We start from the raw sequence: 26,083 nt of genomic DNA, 5'->3' as shown, positions 1-26,083 counted from the left end.
GCTTAAACTAGTATCACAGCTTTATTCTGAAGGGGAGTTTCGATCTTTTGAGGATCTCAAACAGACATTTTCCATCCCTAATAAAAGATTTTTTCAATATCTCCAGCTGAGACATGCTTGTGAAGCACAACAGCGACGCGCTCCACTAGGCAATCCAGCTAAAACACTGCGGTTGGCTAGAGTAGTGATGGGAGGAGGATCAAGAGGTATTATATCCATGATATATGCAACCATGTTGGAAAAGAGAGTGGCAAGTTTGGAGACGCTGAAGAATAAGTGGCAAGTTGATGTAGGTGATTTAACAGATGATGAATGGGAGGATGCATTGAAGAAGTAACGAATATTGGTTTTGGCTGCCTGAAGGAGATGACATGTTATATAAATGTTTATATCTGTATTGACTTGGGCCAATAAGAAACCTGAAGAGTAGGATGACTGCAGGATCCTTAGGAATTGAGATCTTTGTTGCCTGTATAAAAAAGTCATATAACTTATCAGTTCCACCTGATATGCTTCCTTTTTTCCCACTCTTCTGCAATGCCAATATTTATCTGGAACCAAGGGTTACCATCTGTTGAGAGCAGCAGGTACCCAGTACCACCTTGATTAGATTTTTTTATGCATTTTTATAGCAATTACCACTTTATGTGGTAAAAAGAAATATTTAGCCCATTGATTTATTCATCTATGTCCATTTAGTTCAGATTCCAATATTTTGAAAAACACAAAGAGTTCTTGCATATAGGGAGAGAGCAACAATTAATATATGGCTGAAATAGTTTGCAAATGACACGAGAAAGACAAGCAGGGCTTAAAAGAAGAAAGTAACCTATGAAGGTCAGTGTGTCATGAAACAAGCATTAAAATGTGCACACTCAAGGGCCAATCATACTGTGAGTGGTTGAGCCAGTAAAATGGAGAAGTGAAGTAGATTCCAGCCTACTAATATTTGATAAAGCCAGAAAGCCTTAGACGTTGTTACCTAGTGCTGCCGAGGAAGGATTTAGTTGAGAAGCTTGGTAAGAACAGTGGGTTAAAAGGCATTGGGTATCAATGAGTGAGGCCTTTACCTTAGACAAACACAAGGTAGCCAGGTGTAATTGGGTCGCCCTCCCAGGGCTGTGGGGTACTCTGTTCCGGGCCGGTCTCTAAGAGGGGATTGTCACAGAAGCGGTGACCCGGTCCGTGGCCCTGGGCACCCATGTAAAAGGGGTTGAGTTGGGAATAAAGTTTATAAGTGATTCGTGACACCACCTGTGGTGTTCGGCAAGGGAGGTGTTAAGCCGACGCTGCAAGCAGATCCTCTGGGACAGATGGTGTAGTGCAGCAATGATGTTGTAGCCCTCCACAGGTAGGGCTGTTAGTCCCAGGGCAGTGTAGCAGAATGTTTAGGAAGAGGGTGCAGTGTTTCGCACAGAGATGTAGCAGTGCTGCGGATGTTGCAGGAAGGAAGCAAGGACACAACAGGGTGCAGTTTCTTTACCTTTACTTGGCAAACGCAGTCCAGGGTCCTGGTTACAGATGGCACAGGAGCAGGCTAACCTGGAAGCAACTCAGGGATCTCTCTATCAGATGGGTTGTGTAGTCTCCTTCCTAGCGCTGGCTTGAGGTACATCCAGTACTGTGTTACACTGAAGCTCCTCCTTCCTATCTTCTCTTAGAACTACCTCGTATGGCAGACAGCTGTAGCCCTCTATCTCTCTTGGCTCACCCGTCGCTGTTGTGCCTCTGAGTCTTAGTCGGGAATAAAGCATTTACAGCTTCCTATTCCTCTGGTTTCTGTTGCAGGACCTTCAGAATCCATACAATCGTGGAGACCAGGCTCCAGATCATGTGCTATCACTGGGAGGGAGCTCTCTATCCTCAGCTCAACCTCCAGCTTCTCTCCACACGTCTACACTCTTTGCCCTCCTCACACTAACTCCTAATTTCCCTTCCTGGCCCTCACAGAGCACTCTTCCCACAATTCTGGTTCAGAGCTCCCTCTGCTGGCCTGGAGTGGGAACTGTGACATGGTTAACTGTTAGAGAGACCCTTCATTGCCTCCAAGCCTGGCATCACCCGGAAGGCAATGCCATTGTGGCGACCATACTCCTGGGGCGCCACATTCCCCCCTAGTGCAAGTCAGTACTCCTGGACTGATAAAAGAAAAACATGAAAAACATATAAACATATAAACAATATGAAGGTTACAAGATTTAAGAAAAATGAAAAATTTACAAAAACCAAATGCTGCAAAAATAGTTCTGTGAAGATAAGTCCAAGCATCAATGTCCATGGCCCATTCCTGGGCAAATGGTGAACTATGTACAAAGTTAGTGACCACATACAGTCCTGTGGCCAGAATGTCCATCAAAACTAAACTGGAATATTCAAAAAGGGATTTCTTACAGATTATCTGTAGGCACAAACTTGAACAGTTACATATATACACACAATTTCAACATTTACATGAACTTATCTATACACGATGTCTGATGGGCGGTATACCTTGTGTAGTACGGGTAGACCTGCGTAACTGTGGTGTGCATAAACTGGGTAGTATTCTCCTACGGACTCTTAGTCTCACCAGGGGTATGGCAGATTCAGCACTAGTAGGGCGAGGGTTCTCTGTTATGATGAGTCACTGAAGGAGGAAAAAACAAAATACTAGCTAAGTCCAGAAAAAACAGAGAAGTTGTCAGTTATCGGATTGTAGACCTCTGAACCTATCCACAACTAGCAGTAGCCGTGGGGGGTTCCTACGGTGCCCTAGACCCCTCGATCACAGCCGGAGAACTACATAGCCTAAAGACAGAAAGGGGAAAAACTAAACTGCCCCAGAGCAGACCCCAAAGCAATAGGCAGCCCCCAACATATAATGACGGTGAAGCAAGATGAAAACACTAACACAGATAGAAAGATAGGTTGAGCAAATGATGGGGCCCAAGCTAACTAAAATAGGACAGGATAGGAAAGCTGCTGTCTGCCATCCGCAAAAACCCTATCCAAAATGTGCAAACCGACTGAGGAAAAACAGGCCCTGAAGTCGCTAGGCTTCAAAAGACTAAATCAGCACTCAGGTATATTCTGAAGACAGAGCAAAAGATCAACAGATCAGAGACAAAAATGGAATTCAGCTCACCCCCGGCCGGGGATGGCAGAACTCCCAAAAAACAAGGCAAAACAAAAACAAAACTGAAGTGTACAAAGCAGAGCAGAAAAACTTAGCTTTGAGACACAGGAATCAGACTGGTCTCCAAGAATCCAGCAGGATCACCAGCAAGGCAGAAGGGCGTCGGCTGCCTTATATCCAGTCCTCAATTCCAGCCACCCAGTCATCATCTAGCTGCCCAGGTGTTTGGTAATCAGCCTCACTACCTTCCTTCACCAGAGGAGGGAGTTCATCAGACCTCAACGGTGAAGGGAAAAATGAACTCACAACAGTACCTCCCCCTTGAGGAGGGGTCACCGAACCCTCATCCATGCCACCAGGGCGATCCGGGTGAGCCCGATGAAAGGCACGCACCAATCTTTCGGCATGAATATCAGAGGCAGAGACCCAGGAATTATCCTCCTGACCATATCCCTTCCACTTAACCAAATACTGGAGTCTCCGTCTAGCCAGATGGGAATCCAGTATCTTCTCTACCTCATATTCCACATCAATGTGGCAGAACTAGCTCTATTATTTAGGGTGAATTCGGCCAAGGGCAAAAATGAAACCCAGTCATCCTGATCGGCAGAAATAAAACATCTCAAATACGACTCCAAAGTCTGGTTTGTTCTCTCCGTCTGCCCATTGGTCTGAGGGTGAAACGCAGAGGAGAAGGACAACTGAATTCCCAGCTTGGAACAGAAAGTCCTCCAAAATCTAGACACAAACTGAACTCCTCTGTCAGATACAATGTTCTCAGGAATCCCGTGCAAGCGAACCACCTGTTGCAAAAACAAGGGCACCAACTCAGAGGAAGATGGCAACTTAGGGAGTGGTACAAGATGGACCATCTTAGAGAATCTATCACAAATCACCCAAATAACAGTCATTCTCTGAGAGATAGGCATATCAGAGATAAAATCCATTGAAATATGGGTCCATGGCCTCCTGGGCACCGGCAAAGGCATCAACAAGCCACTAGAGCGAGAACAAGGTTTAGACCGGGAGCAAGTCCCACAGGACTGCACAAAATTCCTGACATCATGAGACAAGGCGGGCCACCAAAAAGACCGACTCACCAGATCTCTACTACCAAAAATACCTGGATGACCAGCCAATGCAGAGCAATGAACTTCAGACATCACTCTCTTCCTCCACTGGTCAGGAACATACAACTTTCCACTGGGACAACGCTCAGGTTTGTCCTCCTGAAACTCTTCCAGAGCACGTCTCAAATCGGGCGAGATGGCAGAAAGAACTACCCCCTCGCCTAAGATGGTAGCAGGCTTAGTCACAACAGGAGAATCAGCAAGGAAACTCCTAGAGAGGGCGTCTGCCTTGACATTCTTAGTGCCCGGAAGAAAAGAGACCACAAAATCAAAACGTGTGAAAAACAAGGCCCACCTAGCCTGTCTAGGATTCAAGCGCTTGGCCGACTCCAGGTAAATCAAATTCTTGTGGTCAGTAAGGACCACGACTTGGTGTTTGGCTTCCTCCAACCAATGTCTCCACTCCTCAAATGCCCATTTCATGGCCAACAGTTCCCGATTCCCCACATCATAGTTACGTTCGGATGGGGAGAACTTTCGGGAAAAGAAAGCACAAGGATTCATTTTAGATGTCACAGGATCTTTTTGGGACAACACCGCTCCTGCACCAATCTCAGAAGCGTCCACCTCCACCTGAAACGGGAGTGAGACATCAGGTTGCCGCAAAACCGGAGCAGAAGTGAATCTTCGCTTCAGCTCCTGAAAGGAAGAAACAGCCTGCGGAGACCAATTCAGCACATCAGCACCCTTCCTAGTCAAATCAGTCAATGGCTTGGCAATACCAGAAAAATTAGCTATAAATTTCCGATAAAAATTAGCAAAACCCAAAAACTTCTGGAGGGCCTTCAAAGAAGTGGGCTGAACCCAATCATAAATGGCCTGTACCTTGGCCGGGTCCATTTCAATAGTTGACGGATACAAAATAAATCCCAAAAATGAAATCCTCTGTACTCCAAAAAGGCATTTCGATCCCTTGACATACAGGGAATTCTCCCTCAAAATCCGGAACACATTCCGAACATGTTCCACATGAGAGTCCCAATTCTTGGAGAAGATCAAAATATCATCCAGATAGATAATCAAAAATTTATCCACAAAGTCTCAAGATATATCGTTTATGAAGCACTGGAAGACATAAGGGGCATTAGTGAGCCCAAAAGGCATCACCAGGTACTCAAAATGTCCCTCCGGAGTATTAAATGCCGTCTTCCATTCATCCCCATGCTTAATGCGAATAAGATTATACGCCCCCTGAGGTCAAGCTTGGTAAACCAGCAAGCACCTTTAACTCTGGAGAATAGATCAGAAATCAGGGGTAACGGATACTGATATTTAACAGTAATTTTGTTGAGGGAACGATAGTCAATACAAGGCCTTAATGAACCATCCTTTTTAGCCACGAAAAAAAACCCAGCACCTAAGGGTGAAGAGGATGGTCTAATATGACCCTTCTCCAACGACTCCTTAATATAGGATCGCATAGCCTCGTGCTCGGGTACAGATAAATTGAAAAGCCGACCCTTGGGGAATTTACACCCCGGGTTCAGCTCAATTGCACAGTCATAACTCCTATGAGGAGGCAAAGACGCAGACTCATTCTCACTAAATACATCATAAAAGTCAGCCAAATAGTCAGGAACATCATGCGACTGGGGAGAGGTGGAGAAAACAGGAGCATCACTAAGGGCACACTGACAACCCCAACTCACCACAGACAAAGATTTCCAATCCAGAACTGAATTATGGATTTGCAACCAGGGAAACCCCAGAACAATGGTATCATGCAAATTATGCAACACCAAAAATCTGCAATTTCTTGATGGTCTGGGGCGACCCGCATTACCACCTGGGTCCAAAACTGAGGTTTATTCTTCGCCAAAGGAGTAGCATCAATACCCCTCAAAGGGATAGACGTCCGCAGAGGTGTCATAGGAAATCCACAACGTTTAGCAAAATCCAAGTCCATCAGGTTCAGAGCTGCTCCCGAATCCACAAAAGCCTTGGCGGAAAATGTGGACAGGGAGCAGATCAGAGTAATTGCCAGAAGAAACTTAGGTTGAACACCACCCACAGAAAACGTGTGTGCACAACGTTTCTCTCGTTTAGGGCAGACAGAAATAATATGCGAGGCATCTCCACAAAAAAACACAGCTTATTACGCCTTCTGAACTCCTGACGTTGCGCCCTAGACAAAACTCTATCACATTGCATAGGTTCAGACATTCGTTCAACAGGTGGCAACATCTCTCGTGTAGTTTTGCGTTCACGTAAACGCCGATCCACCTGAATGGCTAATGACATAGAATCGTCAAGACCAGAGGGAACAGGAAATCCCACCATAGTATCCTTTACAGTTTCTGACAAACCCTTCCGAAAGAGGGCTGCCAAGGCACCATCATTCCAGGTAGTAAGGACCGCCCACTTTTGGAATTTTTGACAGTACAACTCTGCCGAATCCCGACCCTGGCTTAATGCCAACAGGGTCTTTTCAGCCTGATCAATAGCATTAGGTTCATCATACAACAACCCCAAGGCTTGAAAAAATGCGTTCACATTATTCAGAATAGGATCATCAGGTTTCAAAGAAAACGCCCAATCGCCGCGCAGCAAAGAGATGACAATTTTAACCTGCTGCGCGGAGTTCCCCGACGAGTTAGGCTTCAAGGCAAAAAATAATTTACAATTATTCTTGAAATTCAAGAATTTAGACCGATCCCCAAAAAACACATCATGAGTAGGAATCTTTGGTTCAGCAGCATGTGAATGAGCAAGATAGGCGGAAATTCCCTGCACTTCAGCAGCGAGCTGCTCCACATGATCAGACAATTGCTTCATCTCCATTGAGAGAAAAATTCCCCCTACGGCCTCAGAGATATAGAGGAAAAAATATGCACAAAAAAAAAATTCTGACACATTTTTTTTTTTTTTTTTTACAATTCTCTCCTGCTATTGAGTACCCTAGGATCTGCGATATGGCTGGTGATTCTGTTATGATGAGTCACCGAAGGAGGAAAAAACAAAATACTAGCTAAGTCCATCAAAACCAGAGAAGTTGGCAGCTATCGGATTGCAGACCCCTGAACCTATCCACAACAACTAGCAGTAGCCATGGGGGGTTCCTACGGTGCCCTAGACCCCTCGATCACAGCTGGAGAACTACATAGCCTAAAGACAGGAAGGGGAAAAACTAAACTGCCCCAGAGCAGACCCCAAAGCAATAGGCAGCCCCCAACATATAATGACGGTGAAGCAAGATGAAAACACTAACAGATAGAAAGATAGGTTGAGCAAATGATGGGGCCCAAGCTAACTAAAATAGGACAGGATAGGAAAGCTGCTGTCTGCCATCCGCAAAAACCCTATGCAAAATGTGCAAACTGACTGATAGGAAAAACAGGCCCTGAAGTCACTAGGCTTCAAAAGACTTAATCAGCACTCAGGTATATTCTGAAGACAGAGCAAAAGATCAACAGATCGAGACAAAAATGGAATTCAGTTCACCCCCGGCCGGGGAAGGCAGAACTCCCAAAAAACAAGGCAAAACAAAAACAAAACTGAAGTGTACAAAGCAGAGCAGAAAAACTTAGCTTTGAGACGCAGGAATCAGATTGGTCTCCAAGAATCCAGCAGGATCACCAGCAAGGCAGAAGGGCGTCGGCTGCCTTATATCCAGTCCTCAATTCCAGCCACCCAGTCATCATCTAGCTGCCCAGGTGTTTGGTAATCAGCCTCACTACCTTCCTTCACCAGAGGAGGGAGTTCATCAGACCTCAACGGTGAAGGGAAAAATGAACTCACAACAGTTCTCTGGCTCCGCTGCTGGTGTGGCTTCCACTGCTTGAACCTCCTGATTCTCAGAGTTCTCATGAGTCACTTCTTCTTGTACTACCACTTGGGGAAATGTCAACACTGGCATCACTATGGCATCATTCACTTTAGTCAAATTTGCAGGGAATTCTCCAAGTATAGTGTTGACCTTTTCTTCTTCTATGGGTTGGATGTTATTTTGTTCTTCCATTCTTTCTCTTAACTGGTCAGGGCATAATTTCAAATGATCCCTTGATACTGCTGCTGAGGTTTCTCCTCCATCTTTACTAATAAGGCACACAATGGTATTGTCAAAATTAGAGGGTAGAATGGTGTAGGGTTTAGCTTCCCATTGGTCATTCAATTTATGCAGTCTTCTTTTCCTCTTGAGGACTTGTTCTCCTGGTGACAAGGGGACTGCAGGTGCATGTTGGTTATAGTGCCTTTCTTGTTTTTGTCTTGCCTGAGCTAGACTCTTCTCCACACACTCTTGTACTCTACGGTACTGTTGTTGTCGTTCTGTATCCCAGTCAGCATCTGGTGATGTTACTTCAGGTGTCAGGACTCCCATATTCAAATCAATAGGCAGTTTACCAGGCCTCACTCTCATTAGGTAGGCTGAAGTGCAGTTGGTGGAATTCACAGGAATGTGGTTTTAGAGATCTACCAGATCTGGCAACTTTTCTGGCCACAGATTCCTCTCTTCCAAAGGCAAGGTCTTCAGCAGGTCGATCCCCACCTGGTTCATCTTTTCACACATGCCATTGGTCTGTGGATGGTATGGTGTAGTCCTGATCTTCTTGCAACCGTAGAAGTTACAAAATTCCTGGAACACTTCTGCCTCAAAAGCTGGACCTTGATCTGTAAGCACTCGCTCAGGATATCCATGTGATCTACAGAAGTGCTGTTGAAAGGCTCTGGCTGCTGTCCTGTCTGTTTGATCTTTGACAGGCACAACTACCAGGAATCTTGAGTAGTGGTCCACGATGGTAAGAGCATAGGTGTAGCCTGAGCGGCTTGGGACTAGCTTCACATGGTCTAGGGCGACCAACTCAAGTGGCTGTTTGGTTATTATTGGCTGTAGAGGAGCTCTCTGGATGTTTCGATCCTTTTTGCGCAGGTTACATTGTCCACACTCTCGGCACCACTTTTCAATGGCTTTCCTCATACCAGCCCAGTAGAATCTCTCCCGGAGCAAGGCTTCCAACTTCTTCCATCCGAAGTGTCCAGCTCCATTGTGGTATGCTTCCAAGACCATTGATGCCTCTCTCTTTCGGACTACCACCTGCCAGACCAGCTCATGAGTGTGGGCATTGATACTCCTCTGACACAGCTTTCCTTCATAAATGAACAGCCTACCTCTCTCCTTCCACAACTGCTGAGATTCTTCAGGAACATCCGGCTCTGGGTGTGAGTCAGCTTGTAACAGTAGCTCCTTCACCATGAGGACTGCGGGGTCACTATCCTGCGTTTCTGCCCAGTCGTGATGGTGCATTGGATTTAGGGTGACCTCTTTCAAGCCAGACCGCCTGTTTCTCACTCCTTGAGCACGTTGGGCCGCAATTGGCCGGTGGAAGGAAGGTAACTCTATTTCTTAAAGAGCCTCAGGGTCTTCTCCTGCATCTGGCAGATTAGGCATTCTGGACAGTGCATCAGCATTGGCATTCTTATGCCCTGCTCATTACTTGATGGTAAACTCATAGTTAGACAGCCGAGCCATCCATCGCTGCTCCAGTGCACCTAGTTTTGCAGTTTCCAAGTGAGTCAACGATTTGTTGCCGGTGAAGATGGTAAACTTGGCTGAAGCTAGGTAATGCTTGAATCGTTCAGTCACAGCCCAGACTATGGCAAGGAACTCCAGTTTGAAGGAACTGTAGTTGTCAGAGTTCCTTTCAGTGGGACGATGCTTCCTGCTGGTGGGTCGCCCTCCCAGGGCTGTGGGGTACTCGGTACCGGGCCGGTGTCAGGGGGATGTGTCACAGCAGCGGTGACCCGGTCCGTGGCCCTGGACGCCCAATATCAATGGCGGTGATGTAGTTAATGGTGGAATAGTTTGTGACGCCACCCGTGGTGTTGGCAAGTATGGTGTTAGGCCAACGCTGCATACAGATCCGCTGGGACTGATGGTAGGGCGCAGCAAAGATGTAAAAGCTCCCCACAGGTGGAGCTGTAGTCCCAGGGCAGTGTAGATGTAACCGGCACGGGGATGTAGCAGTGCTGGAAGCGTAGGGAACAGACAAGACACAGCGGTTGCAGTTTCTGTACCTTTACTTAGTATATGCAGTCCAGGGTCCTGATCACAGATGGTATTGGGGCAGGTTAGCCTGGAAGCAGATCAGGATTCTCTCTCAGCAGAAGGGCTGTGCAGTCTCCTTCCTAGCGCCTTGTGGTGTGAAACACTCCAGTACTTAGTTACTCTGAAATGCCTCTCTTCAGATGTTCCTACAACTATACTTGTATGACAGACAGCTGTAGCCTCTCTCGGGGACTCCTCTCTTCAGTCCTGGCTCTCTATTCAATTGCTGTTGTGTCCCAAGTCTTTGCTGGGAGCAGGGCATTTACAGCCTCCTACTCCTCTGGTATCTGTGGCAGGACCGTCAGTATCCGTACCACCGTGGAGACCAGGCTCCAGTTCTGTGCACTCTCAAGCTGAGGGAGCTCGCCTTCTGCAGCTCGACCTCCAGCTTCGCACCTCCCATCTGCACACTTCACCCTCTGCAGACTATCTGACCCTTCTTCCTCCTGGCCCTCAGAGGACACTCCTCTCCAGAATCCTGGTTCAGAGTTCCCCCTGCTGGCCCGGAGTGAAACTGTGTTGCATGCATTAGGTTAACTGCTGGAGAGACCCATCACTGCTTCCAAGCCTGGCATTTACCCTCCCCTGGAGGAAGGCAAAGCCAGTGTGGCGACCATACCCCTGGGGGCACCACATTCCCCCCTAGTGAAAGTCAGTACTCCTGGGCTGAACAAGAAACATGAAAAGCAACATATATAACATATAAACAACAATAATTGTACAAGATTTGAAAAAGGTAAAAATGTAAAAATGTACAAAAACCAAGTGTTCAAAAATGGTCCTATGATGACAAGTCCAACATCAATGTCCATGGTCCATTCCTGGCAAATGGTAACTATTTATAAATAAAGTTTTTGACCACACACAAGTCCTGTGGTTCAGTGTCCATGAAACAAAACTGGTAACTTTCAAAGGGAACTCTTACAAGTTACCTGTAGGCACAAAACTTAGAAAACAGTTACATATTTACATTCAATTTCAATATTCACATGTTACTTTAGATGCGGAACCTAACTGGCAGTACACCCTGTGTGGTACGAGTGGATCTGCGTAACACTGGTACTGTAGTGGGCCTTACTGTTTGTCTGGTTCTAACTACCGGTGTAGTGTGTAATGCTCTAGATACGCTCCTAGTAATTCTACATGGCACAGGGATACGTGACTGTCTAGGAACGCTTGGATTCACCATAGGCACAACAGGTTCACCACTGGCAGGGCAAGGGTTCTCTGGCTCCACTGCTGGTGTGGCTTCTGCTACCTGATTTTCCTGATCCTCTCGAGTCACATCCTCCTGTGCTTCCACTTGGGGGAATAATAACACTGGCACCACTATTGCATCATTAATTCTAGTCCAATTCACAGGGAACTCCCCAAGCACTGTGCTGACCTTCTCTTCTTTCTCTACAGGTTGGATGTCATCTGACTCTTCTGCTCGTGCTTTCAACTGGTCAGGGCATAACTTCAAGTGGTCCCTGAATACCGCTGCTGAGGTCTCTCCTCCATCTTTACTAACAAGGCAGACTTTGGTATTATCAAAGTTTGAGGGCAGAATGGTATAAGGTTCAGCCTCCCATTGATCATCCAGCTTGTGCAACCTCCTCTTCCTTTTGAGGGCTTGTTCTCCCGGTGAAAAGGGGACAGCAGGTGCATTCTGATTGTAAAGCTTCTCCTGCTTTTGTCTTGCCTGGGCCAGACTCTTCACACACTCCTGTACGCTTCTGTACTGCTGCTGCCTCTCCTTGTCCCAGTGAGCATCTGGCGACGTTACTTCAGGCGTCAGGACTCCCATGTCTAAATCCACAGGCAGCCTACCCGGTCTTGCTCTCATCAGGTATGCTGGAGTACAGTTGGTAGAGTTCACTGGAATATGGTTGTAGAGATCTACCAGGTCCGGCAACTTTTCTGGCCACAGATTCCTCTCCTCCAAGGGCAGCGTCTTCAGTAGATCAATCACTACCTGGTTCATCTTCTCACACATGCCATTGGTCTGTGGGTGATAAGGTGTTGTCCGGATCTTCTTACAACCATACAAGTTGCAGAACTCATGGAACACTTCTGCCTCGAAAGCTGGACCTTGATCTGTGAGTACTCTTTCAGGATACCCATGTGTCCTACAGAAGTGCTGTTGGAAGGCTCTGGCTGCTGTCCTGGCAGTTAGATCTTTGACGGGTACAACTACCAGGAATCTTGAGTAGTGATCCACAATGGTAAAAGCATAGATGTAGCCCGACCGGCTTGGAACCAGCTTCACATGGTCCGCCCTGGACCAACTCCAGTGGCTGTTTGGTGATAATTGGTTGCAGGGGAGCTCTCTGGCTGTCTCGATCCTTTCTGCGCAGGTTACACCATCCACACTCCCGGCACCACCTCTCAATGGCTTTCCTCATACCAGCCCAGTAGAACCTCTCTCGGAGCAATGTTTCCAACTTCTTCCACCCGAAGTGTCCAGCTCCATTGTGGTATGCTTCCAGGACCATTGATGCCTCTCTCTTTCGGACTATCACCTGCTAAACCAGCTCATGAGTGTGGGCATTGATACTCCTCCGACACAGCTTCCCTTCATAAATGAACAGCCGACCCTTCTCCTTCCACAGCTGCTGGGTTTCTTCAGGAGCATCTGACTCTGGACGTGAGTCAGCTCGTGTCAACAGCTCCTTCACCAGGCGGACTGCAGGGTCACTATCTTGCGTTTCTGCCCAGTCAAGATGGGGCAAAGGATTCAGGGTGACCTGCTTCAAGCCAGACCGTCTGTCTCTCACTCCTTGAGCACGTTGGGCCGCAAGTGGCCGGTGAAAGGGAGGTAGCTCTATCTCTTCAAGAGCCTCAGGGTCTTCTCCTGCATCTGGTAGGTTCAGCATTCTGGACAGCGCATCAGCATTGGCATTCTTGTGCAATGCCCGGTACTTGATGGTAAACTCATAGTTAGATAGCCGAGCCATCCATCGCTGTTCCAGTGCACCTAGCTTTGCAGTGTCCAAGTGAGTCAACGGATTGTTGTCCGTGAAGATTGTAAACTTGGCCGAAGCCAGGTAATGTTTGAACCTTTCGGTGACAGCCCAGACTATGGCAAGGAACTCCAACTTGAAAGAACTGTAGTTATCGGGGATCCTTTCAGTGGGACACAACTTCCACTGGCGCAGGAGATCACTCTTTCTTTTCCATTCTGTACCTGCCACAGTACCGCCCCTAGTTCCACATTGCTGGCATCTGTATACAGCACAAAGGGTTTCTCATAATCTGGGTAGGCCAGAACTTCGTCACCTGTGAGAGCCATCTTCATTCTGGTGAAGGACCTCTCCAACTCTTCTGTCCATTCAAAGGTGGAATTTTTCTGCTTGTTCTTCTTGGACTGCCCCACCAGAAGGTTTTGCATAGGGGTGGCTATTTCAGTAAAGCCCTTGATGAATCTTCGGTAATAACCTACCAGTCCAAGGAATTGACGAACTTCATGGAGGTTGCTGGGCTTCGGCCAGTCCCGGATGACTGTAACCTTATCATGATCTGGTGCCACACCTTCTGCACTGACCACATGACCGAGGTACTGTACCTTGGGCTTCAGGAGGTGACATTTGGAGGGCTTCACCTTCAGGCCAAAATTGGACAACGCTTCAAACACTTCAGCCAGGTGTTCCAGGTGATCTTCATAGGTTTTGGAGAAAACAATGACATCATCCAGGTACAACAGGACTGTTTCAAAGTTCATGTGTTCCAGGCAGCACTCCATCAGCCGTTGAAATGTTCCTGGGGCAGTGCAGAGCCCAAAAGGCATATAATTGAACTCACAGAGACCCATTGGAGTGGTAAATGCGGTTTTCTCCTTATCTGCCTCTGCCATGGGAACCTGCCAATACCCACTGGTGAGATTCAAGGTGGAAAACTAATTAACAGTTTTAAGTGCAGCTAAGGACTCCTCAATTCTAGGTAATGGGTAGGCATCTTTATGTGTAATGCTGTTAATTTTTCTGTAATCAACACACATTCTCATGGTACCATCCTTTTTCTTTACAAAAACTATTGGAGCTGCCCAGGGGCTACAACTGTCTCTGATAACCTCAGCTTCCTTCATCTCTCTCAACATACCTTTAGCACATTGGTATTGTGTTGGGGGTATAGGCCGGTACCTTTCTATAATGGGTGTATGATCTCCAGTGGGGATATGGTGTTGAACCCCTTTTGCCTTCCCAAAATCTAGGGGGCGTTTACTGAATACCCGCTCATATTCCTGGGTCACTCTGTAGACCCCATTTTTCTGGTTTGAAGGTGTGGAGTCAGTTCCCACCTGCAGTTGCTGGCACCACTCCCCCAGCTGCTTGACAGAGCCATTGTCCTCCACCTGGTCGGATGAGACCAAGGACTCTGCTGCCTGCATTGCATTGTTACTGACAGTGAGCATCTTAGCAACTGTGGCATACCGAGGTATTGTGGCCTCCTTCTCCCCACAATTCAGAAGGCGTACAGGTACTCTCCCTTTACGGACATCAACTACCCCTCTGGCTGTCAGGACAGTGGGCCTGCTATCAGAGTACACTGGTTCTACCATTGCCTGGTAAACTTTTCCTCTGAGGCCTATGGCTGCCCGACACCAAATCAACAGGGTTCTCCTCTTCCGGAGCCACGGGACATCCTCTGGACTGGAAGCAAGATGGATCTTCTCTTTGGAGGACACCTGCAGGGACTGCACAGTTTTAGTAAGTGCAGCCATCCCTTTGGTCAATTCCTGGACCTGAAGACGCAGCTCTTCTGTTGGATCTTTATCCAGAGTCTGTGCATCAGCCTCCACAGGGATGGAAGGGAAAGATGTTGCTTCCTGGTGGTAGGTGATCGCTTGGCGCCTAGGGGGCGCTGGACGGTTGACAGTTGGTTCCTGCAGCACCCGGATAGCCCTGTCTTTGAAATCAGCAAAGTCTAGATCAGGGTTCTGTAGGGCTATGATGCGCAGCTGTGCTCTGTGGGTGCTGGATAAGAGTCCTTCAATAGGCTGCTCCTTTAACAGTCCGTCTCCATCTTTCACACTGTCTGGGACAATCTGCTTGACAGCTCGCAGCGCCTTCTGCAGGTTAAGAGCATAGTCCCGTATACTGTCCTGCGCTTTCTCTTTACATCCAAAGAATCTCATCTTGATTTCAGCGGCAGTGCGGGTGTCAAAGGTGCTCCTTAGCTTAGCCAGGAAATTTTTTACAGTCTCTTTATCAGTGTCCTGTCAGGCTTTTACTTCTCTCTGTGCTGCACCTGTTAGCTGCCCAATCAGGATGTTCACCTTCTGGCTTTCAGATAGAGGATACACCTCAAACATCCTGCACAGTCTCTCTTTAAATTCACTCAGGGTATGTGACTCCCCTGAATACTGCAGTAGCCAGGCTGCTCCCGGTATGTAAGGCATAGACAGCGGCATTATGGGGACCGCTGCGGTGGGCGCTGTTTCTTGCGGTGCCCTGGAAGCAACACTGGCTGCTGGATTCAGCGGCGCTGTAGGGTGTGCGGGGGCATCCGCCGCTGTATTGGCGTTGTCCTCAGACATTTTCTCTCCCCCCTAGTTAACGTGGGCCAGGCCGCGGGGTTGCACTGACTTACCGGATGCCGCTCCTCGGCTGGATCCAGGGACGCCGGAACTGCAGGCCTCAGCTTTCACTTCCTGCGCGCTCTTCTCCTTTCGCGCTTCTCGGCTGGCTCCGCCCACGAAGGCCTGCCCCCTCTTCTTCCCGCGCGCCAATCAGCGGGATAATGGCGGCAATGGCGCCAATTTTGCACACAGTCTATAGCACCAAACACAGTCTCTGGCACACAGGACCCGGGGATACCGGGCTCCGTAATCCTGTTTGTGACGCCAAAATGGGTCACCCTCCCAGGGCTGTGGGGTACTCGGTACCGGGCCGGTCTCTCAGAGGGGATTGTCACAGCAGCGGTGACCAGGTCCATGGCCCTGGGTGCCCATGTAAAAGGGGTTGAGTTGGGAATAAAGTTTATAAGTGATTCGTGACGCCCCTGTGGTGTTCGGCAAGGGAGGTGTTAAGCCGACGCTGCAAGCAGATCCTCTGGGACAGATGGTGTAGTGCAGCAATGATGTTGTAGCCCTCCACAGGTAGGGCTGTTGGTCCCAGGGCAGTGTAGCGGAATGTTTAGGAAGAGGGTGAAGTGTTTGGCACAGAGATGTAGCAGTGCTGAGTATGTTGCAGGAAGGAGGCAAGGACACAACAGGGTGCAGTTTCTTTACCTTTGCTTGGCAAACGCAGTCCAGGGTCCTGGCTACAGATGGCACAGGAGCAGGCTAGCCTGGAAGCAACTCAGGGATCTCTCTATCAGATGGGTTGTGTAGTCTCCTTCTTAGCGCTGGCTTGAGGTACATCCAGTACTGTGTTACACTGAAGTTCCTTCTTCTTGTCTTCTCTTAGAACTTCCTCGTATGGCAGACAGCTGTAGCCCTCTATCTCTCTTGGCTCACCCATCGCTGTTGTGCCTCCGAGTCTTAGTTGGGAATAGAGCATTTACAGCTTCCTATTCCTCTGGTTTCTGTTGCAGGACCTTCAGTATCCATACAACCGTGGAGACCAGGCTCCAGATCATGCGCTATCACTGGGAGGGAGCTCTCTATCCTCAGCTCAACCTCCAGCTTCTCTCCACACGTCTACACTCTTTGCCCTACTCACACTAACTCCTATTTTCCCTTCCTGGCCCTCAGAGAGCACTCCTCCCCCAATTCTGCTTCAGAGCTACCTATGCTGGCCTTGAGTGGGAACTGTGTTGCATGACATGGTTAACTGTTAGAGAGACCCTTCATTGCCTCCAAGCCTGACATCACCCGGAATGCAATGCCATTGTGGCGACCATACTCCTGGGGGCGCCACATTATGGGTGCTGTATTACATGGGGATGCTGTCTTGGACTATTAGAGTACATGTCCATGGCAATGTTGTTACTGACCTAGGGAAAAATGTCTTGGGCAATGCGAACCCAAAGCTTTGACTCGGAACACTGAAACATGTCAAGTACTCTGGTATGGACTGCTGTCAGATAGTCAGGTAATAAAGTCGGCAATCAAGTAAGCAAACCTGACCTGCATTTTTAGGTCTGATGAGAACTTCTCTGAGGCTGTTTGGGTAGCAATATTACTAGATATACAGTATGCAGATTTGGATATAGATCAATTGGTCATCCAGTGCAAAGCACTTTTATTCATGATCATTGATCCTGATGCGGATAATTTCAGAGCTGGTGCACACAGCGTTCGTGAGATGCTCCATAGCAAAAATAAACGGGGTTTAGTGCACTAAAGGCCCCTTTACATTTAGTGATGCGCCAGCGATCCCGACCACGATATGACCCGATCGCTGGTGCATCGCTAAATGGTCACTAGTGAGCTGCCAAACCAGCAGATCTCACTAGCGATGCAGCAGTGGTCGGCGGTCGCACTTACCTTTCAGACGCGGCGAGGGTGTCCGTCTTCCGCCTGCGTCCATGGCTCACTCGTCGGCGCCGGCAGGAAGCCGACGAAGAGAAATGGACCTGGCCGATCTCGCGCGATCAGTGATAGCCAGCGGGGGAGCCGGTCAGAGGTATCACATGTAGCGATATCGCTAGCAATATCGCTGCTGCGTCACAAAATCGGTGACGCTTTAGCGATATTGTTAGCTATATCGCTATGTGTAAAGCCCGCTTAAGACCTTTACTGATACCAATATCAGGACTTTGGAAACCTGAGAACTGATCTCTGCTGCTCTGCCTTGAAAAGACTAGAAGTATGCATGCTCTAGTTTCCACTCCATTTATCATCTATGGGACCGCTGGAGAAAGTCAATAACTATGCTTATCTATTTCCGACAGCTCCATTGACAATTAATGGTTGCGGAAGCTGAGCACGTGAAACTTTGCTCCATTCAAGACAATCTATGAATGAAAAAATTGACAACTCTGGGTTTTTATTCCATTTGTATTTGTGTTCATTAAATATGTACTATAGAATAAATGTGTGCACTATCTATATATTTTGATGCTTTCTGTTATCCGTGTAATACGACATAATTGATGACTTAAAAAATAAGGTATGAAATACATCAGCACCATATTTTGATCTATTTTAAAGAGGTTATGTCCTTTCTAATATAATTTGTCCCTTGCTGCTTTTAAAAAAAAACAAAAACAAAAAAACAAAAACATCCCGTACTTACCTTCCTCATGTCCACGGGCAGTCTCTGTCACTGTGCCCGCAGCCAGGGAACAGCAGTGGAGACTTACCTGTGTACCCGGGAAACGAGAGTATATTGAGTTGTTTTTTTTTAAAGGAACTAAAGACAATTGAAGAATGTATTCACCTATCAAGAAGAGATTCTCAACATTTAAAGATAAAATCATATATTTTTATTGATACACAATTTTAAAAATATTTAAAACAGGGGGGAAAAATGGGGAATGTGACCTCCAAAAAAAGGGAGGGAAACTGCCATCAGCCAATTGTAAACCTGATAGTAAAGGAAGGTAAAGAATAAAAAGGTCAAAAGGAAAAGAGGAGGGAAGGTGGATTGTAAGACAAGGATATACGTTAGGTGGCAAGCAATCGAGTGTGGTGGTTGTGTACCAAGTAGTCCTTAGTAAGGCTCTGCTGGATGTACAACAACCAAGTATTTGTTATCACAAAAAACACCTATTCATCAGCTGTGTGTATAATCCCTTCCCTAAAGGCCCCTTCACACACAGTGATATCGCCAGCGAGATCGCTGATTATATGACGCCACAGCGATCTCGCCAGCGATATCTCTGTGTGTGACATGGATCAGCGACCAGTCCCCCTGCCGGGTATCGCTGATCACGCTCCATCATCCGGGGCCGTTATTTGATCGCTGGACGCTGGTTTCCAAGGTAAGCAGTGGGTATCTAAGAGCCACGCAGCTCTTGGATACCCGCTGTTTACATTGGAAACCAGCTTGCTCGCTGGTCCTGATCGCTGGAGGGGCTGTCTATGTGACAGCTCACCAGCGATCAGCTAACTATGTCCGAGCGATCCCATCCATGTCGGATCGTTGGTGAGATTGCTGGGACACTGATACGTATAACGGGGCCTTTACTTATAAACAGTGGCACAAATGTTTAGACATGGAAATGGTGAATTTTTACCTCCACAGAGATGGTAGTGTTCAGTCAGGATGGCGTGTGGTGTTTTCCTCACACCGACCTGACACTGTCTGTAGGTTACTGTGCACAATTCTGCTGACAGGCTCCCTTGTAGATGCTATTCTTATCTATGTATATAAACGCCTTATCGTGTCTGTCTGTAACCGAAATCGCGGGCCGCTGAACGGTCGCGGCTGCTAGGCCCCCGTTAGGCCGCAACCAATCAGCGACAGGCGCAGCTGTTTGTAACGGTAAGCTGCACCTGCCGCTGATTGGTCGGCCGCGACCAATCAGCGGCAGGCGCAGGCCTTAATCTGTAAAAAAAAGAATTCAAATAAAATAAAGTTACTCTCACCGCTGATGACGTCACTCTCGCGGGAGCGAGAAAGAAGACCGACGTCACTCTCGCGAGAGCAAGAAAGAAGACCAACGTCATCAGCGGTCTAAGCCGCAAAGCATTACTGGGAACGCGAGGCCAGGCGCGTGGAAAGAAGACAGGAGGCCGTCGGAAGGTGAGAATAACTTTTTTTTATTTTTTAATATTATTTTTGTGCAGGGCCGCGGCAGTGATTGGTCGCGGCTACAGGGCCGCGTTGCTGATTAGTCGCGGACAGAGGGCCGCAATGCTGATTGGTCGCGGCTACACGGAAAGGGGGGTGAGGGGACCATGCATACTAGGAAAGGGGGTGAGGGGACCATGCATACCAGGATTGGGGGGTGAGGGAACCATGCATACCAGGATTGGGGGGTGAGGGAACCATGCATACCAGGATTGGGGGATGAGGGGACCATGCATACCAGGATAGGGGGTGAGGGGACCATGCATACCAGGATTGGGGGGTGAGGGGACCATGCATACCAGGATTGGGGGGCGAGGGGACCATGCATACCAGGATTGGGGGGTGAGGGGACCATGCATACCAGGATTGGGGGTTGAGGGGACCATGCATACCAAGAAAGGGGGGTGAGGGGACCATGCATACCAGGATAGGGGGGTGAGGGGACCATGCATACCAGGATAGGGGGTTGAGGGGACCATACATACCAGGAAAGGGGGGTGACGGTGAGCATGCATACCAGGATTGGGGTGTGAGAGGACCATGCATACCAGCAAAAGGGGGTGAGGGGACCATGCATACCAAGAAAGGGGGGGTGAGGGGACCATGCATACCAGGATAGGGGGGTGAGGGGACCATGCATACCAGGATTGGGGGGTCAGAGGACCATGCATACCAGGATTGGGGGGTGAGGGGACCATGCATACCCCGAAAGGGGGGTAAGAGGACCATGCATACCAGGAAAGAGGTGTGAGAGGACCATGCATACCAGGACTGGGGGGTGAGAGGACCATGCATACCCTGAAATGGGAGTAAGAAGACCATGCATACCAGGAAAGAGAAGTGAGAGGACCATGCATACCAGGATTGGGGGGTGAGTGGACCATGCATTCCAGGATTGGGGGGTCAGGGGACCATGCATACCAGGATAGGGGGTTGAGGGGTAGCATGCATATCAGGATTGGGGGTGAGAGAACCATACATATCAGGATTGGGGGGTGCATTATTGCATTATTATTAAATCTTCAAAAATAAACTGCATATATATTCTAGAATACCCGATGCGTTAGAATTGGGCCACCATCTAGTTGCCAATATTATGTATTTGCTCTGCAGTTCACTTTTCAAGCTTACTGATTGTGCAACCAATGCACCTAACATTACACAAACAACATTCAAAATAATAAACCACATGGTGGGAATCACAATTGGTGAAAGATTCTAGGACTTGATTAACACCATGTGGCAGAGAAAAGGATTTTTCCTGTCCATTGCAAAGATGTAACCATTGCAGTGACTCCCTTAACATTTGTATTATCCCCTGGCTTAAAGCCAAGTGGATGGTGGCTGCGGAGTCCACACCAAACTAGGAGAAAGCACACTGCCCAATGAACAACCATGCTCTGGCTTCAGATAAGGAGATCCAAGTCCAGTGTAGACCATGCTTTGCGGGCCACACTCGGAATGTGATATATTGACGTATGAATTCTACCTTATTGCAAATAGCAGCTTAAAATCAAGTGCCATGCCATTGCCATAGATATCCATTGGTAGTAGTATGTGTCATACTGATTAATTCTGTGCAGTGGCGTAGCTACCAGGGGGCCAGAGGATGCTGTAACCCATGGCACCTCTCTCTGAGGGGCCCACCAGGAACTACTGCCAATATAGTTAGGCTCTGCAGTAGTGCAGGGAGACATGATCTACCTGCACTACCACTGTCCTGTAGACTGCGAAGCAGAGGAGCATATGTCCCCCCTTGGACGCTTTTTTGTTTTTTGCCGGCACTGTACCTGTATGCTGCCTCCAGCATACTGCAGACATGCCCACATTGTACGCTGTGTGTGCAGGAGATGTCACGACGCAGAGCACCAGCTTCTTCCTGCCAGAGAGGAGAACAGGACACAGGATGTTGCTGTAGGAGTTCAGGCTACTGCTTGCCCCCATGGTCATAGGTGTCTTGAGAAGGCAGTGAGTAGGTGGCAGGACGCTGCTCAACTCCTGACAACTTGTCATGCCGGAGCCCGCTCCTGCTGCCTCTGCCACTTGCGTCCCCCGGTCCTCCGCTTACCACTCCCAGCGCTGTGCTGCGACTCCTGCCTCCCGTCCTGCCGCCCGGGGGATCCAGAGTGGGCTCTCTCCTTCCTGCTTCTGCCCAGCTCTAGATCTGGGCCTGTGCCTTAGGCCGCTGGCGCGCGCTCTCATCCCCTCTTAACCCCTTGAGCACCTTCCCTGAGGAGTGATCTCCAATCGAGAGCCAGCGCGGGGTATTTCAGGCGGCTCCTCCTTCTTGGAGGCGCCTGATTATCGTGTGCCTTCCTGTACGGTACTCTGGCTCCATCTGGTCGCTCCTGACTCTAGTCGCTCCTGACTTCGGTCGCTCCTGACTCTAGTCGCTCCTGACTCCAGTCGCTCCTGACCCTCTGCCTTGCTGTCCCATCCGCACTTGAGCCACCCCTCTTGGCATCAGCTGTCACGGTATTCGACTCCTTCGGGCCTGTTCCTAACGGTCCCTGTTATGATTGGGTCACCGAGGAACTAAGTCACAGAAAACCAGAGAGTTTGGTAACTAAGCAGATTGCAGACCCCTGATCCTATCCACACAACTAGCAGTAGCCGTGGAGCATACCTACGATGATCCTAGACGCCTCGTCACAGCCGGAGAACTAAATAAGCCTAAAGCAAGAAAAGGGGAAATCTAAACTGCCCCAGAGAAGACCCCAAAGCAATAGACAGCCCCCAAACATGTATTGTCGGTGAGACAAGATGAAAACACAAACACAGATAGAAAAATAGGCTGAGCAAACGATGGGGCCCACATTAACTAGAAAGGACAGGAAAGGAAAGATGCTGTCTGCAATCACGCACAAAACCCTGCCAAAAAAGTCTATCACTTTCTGAAAACAAAAACCCTGAAGTCGCTAGACTTCAATTCCCTATATCAGCACTCTGGTATATTCTGAAGCAGGGGCTGGCTGACCACAAAAACTGAGTAAACCAGACCAAATCTCATGAGAAACAATAGCAGAGCACACTTAGCTTGAGAAGGCAGGAACATAACTGTAAACCAGAACCTCAGGGCAGGAAAAAATCACCAGCACAAAATTTGGGAGTCGGCTGTCTTAAATCCAGTCAGAGACTCCTGATGTCCACTCACAGTCCTCCTCCTCAGGTGGCAGGTCTCTGCCATTTAGATCAGCTTCATTACCTACTGTCACCACTAGAGGGAGCCCGGATGGAGAATTCACGACTCCTCTGTCAACACAGTCAGCTCCACCACCCTCACCAGAAGCCAGAGGTAAACCAGAAAATGAGTTCATAACAGTACCCCCCCTTGAAGAGGGGTCACCGAACCCTCATCCACGCCACCAGGCCGATCAGGATGGGCCCGGTGAAAAGCACGAACCAATCTATCGGCATGAATGTCAGAGGCAGAGACCCAAGTATCGTCCTCCTGGCCATAACCCTTCCACTTGACCAAATACTGGAGTCTCCGTATAGCCAGACGAGAATCCAGTATTTTCTCTACCTCATATTCCACATTACCTTCAACCAACACAGGGTCATGAGGTGCCGCCATAGGAACCACTGGCTCATCAAACCTCTACAACAGAGACTTATGAAACACGTTATGGATCTTAAACGTAACTGGAAGAGCTAATCGAAAAGAAACCGGGTTAAGAATCTCCAAAATCCTATAAGGTCCAATAAATCTTGGCTTGAACTTTGGAGACGCAACCTTCATAGAGATATTTTTTGACGATAACCAAACCATATCACCCACTTTAAACCGGGGACCAATGGTCCTATGCCGGTTGGAAAACCGCTGGGCCTTTTCTTGAGAGAGGGACAACTTATCCACCACTTGGTCCCAAATCTGCTGCATTCTCTCTACCACAGTGTCAACACCTGGGCAGGCTGAAGATTCCACTAGCCCTGAAGAAAATCGAGGATGAAACCCAAAGTTACAGAAAAGGGCGACATCAATGTGGCAGAACTAGCTCTATTATTTAGGGCGAATTCGGCCAAGGGCAAAAATGAGACCCAATCATCCTGATCAGCAGATATAAAACATCTCAAATAGGACTCCAAAGTCTGGTTTGTTCTCTCAGTCTGCCCATTGGTCTGTGGGTGAAACGCAGAGGAGAAGGATAACTGAATTCCCAGCTTGGAACAAAAAGCTTTCCAAAATCTGGAGACAAACTGGACTCCTCTGTCCGACACAATGTTCTCAGGAATCCCATGCAACCGAACCACCTGTTGTAAAAACAAGGGCATCAACTCTGAGGAAGATGGCTGCTTTGGGAGTGGTACAAGATGGACCATCTTAGAAAATCTATCACAAATCACCCAGATAACAGTCATTCTCTGAGATAGGAAGATCAGATATAAAATCCATTGAGATATGGGTCCATGGCCTCTTGGGCACCGGCAAGGGCATCAACAACCCACTAGAATGAAAACAGGGTTTAGACCGGGAACAAGTCCCACAAGACTGCACAAAATTCCTGACATCACGAGATAAGGCTGGCCACCAAAAAGACCGACTCACCAAATCTCTGGTGCCAAAAATACCTGGATGACCAGACAACGAGGAGCAATGAACTTCAGACATCACTCTCTTCCTCCACTGGTCAGGAACATACAATTTTCCCATAGGACAACGCTCTGGTTTGTCCTCCTGAAATTCTTCCAGGGCACGTCTCAAATCGGGCGAGATGGCAGAAAGAACTACCTTCTCACCTAGGATGGTATTAGGTTTGGTCACAATAGGAGAATCAGCAAAGAAACTCCTAGAAAGGGCGCCTGCCTTAACATTCTTAGTGCCCGGAAGAAAGGAGACCACAAAATCAAAATGCTTGAAAGACAAGGCCCACCTAGCCTGTCTAGGATTCAAGCGTTTGGCCGACTCCAGGTAAATCAAATTCTTGTGGTCAGTGAGGACCACAACTTGATGTCTAGCTCCCTCCAACCAATGTCTCCACTCCTCGAATGCCCAATTCATGGCCAACAATTCCCAATTCCCCACATCATAGTTGCGTTCAGATGGGGAGAACTTTCGGGAAAAGAAGTCACAGGGATTCATTTTAGAAGTCACCGGATCTTTTTGGGGCAAAACAGCTCCTGCACCAATCTCCAAAGCATCTACCTCTACCTGAAATGGAAGTGAGACATCAGGTTGCCGTAAAACCGGAGCAGAAGTGAACCTCCGCTTCAGCTCCTGAAATGCCAAAACAGCCTCTGGAGACCAATTCAGCACATCAGCGCCCTTCTTGGTCAGATCAGTCAGTGGTTTGGCAATACCAGAAAAATTAGCTATAAATTTACGATAAAAATTAGCAAAACCCAAAAACGTCTGGAGAGCCTTCAAAGAAGTGGGCTGAACCCAATCATAAACGGCCTGTACCTTGGCCGGGTCCATTTCAATAGTTGACGGAGACAAAATAAATCCCAAAAATGAAATACTCTGTACACCAAAAAGGCATTTCGATCCCTTAACATACAGAGAATTCTCCCTCAAAATCCGGAACACAGTCCAAACATGTTCCAGATGAGAATCCGAATCACTGGAAAAGATCAGAATATCATCCAAATAGATGATCAAAAACTTATCCACAAAGTCCCGGAAAATATCATTCATGAAGGATTGGAAGACAGAAGGGGCATTAGTGAGCCCAAAAGGCATCACCAGGTACTCAAAATGTCCCTCCGGACTATTAAACGTCTTCCATTCATCCCCATGCTTGATGCGAATAAGATTATACGCCCCCCTGAGGTCAAGCTTAGTAAACCAGCAGGCACCTTTAACTCTGGAGAATAAATCAGAAATCAGGGGTAACGGATACTGATATTTAACCGTAATCTTGTTAAGGGAACAATAGTCAATACAAGGCCTTAATGAACCATCTTTCTAAGCCACGAAAAAAAAAACAACACCTAAGGGTGAAGAGGATGGTCTAATATGACCCTTCTCCAACGACTCCTTAATATAAGATCGCATAGCCTCGTGTTCAGGTACAGATAAGTTGAAAAGCCGACCCTTGGGAAATTTACACCCAGGCCTCAACTCAATTGCACAGTCATAACTCCTATGAGGAGGCAGGGATGCAGACTTACTCTCACTAAATGTCATGAT

Source organism: Dendrobates tinctorius, unplaced genomic scaffold, assembly GCF_039654945.1.
Source record: "Dendrobates tinctorius isolate UK_male_01 unplaced genomic scaffold, ASM3965494v1 ptg000163l, whole genome shotgun sequence".
In the NCBI taxonomy this organism is placed as follows: Eukaryota; Metazoa; Chordata; class Amphibia; order Anura; family Dendrobatidae; genus Dendrobates; species Dendrobates tinctorius.
Note: the sequence above shows the minus strand (reverse complement) of the source record.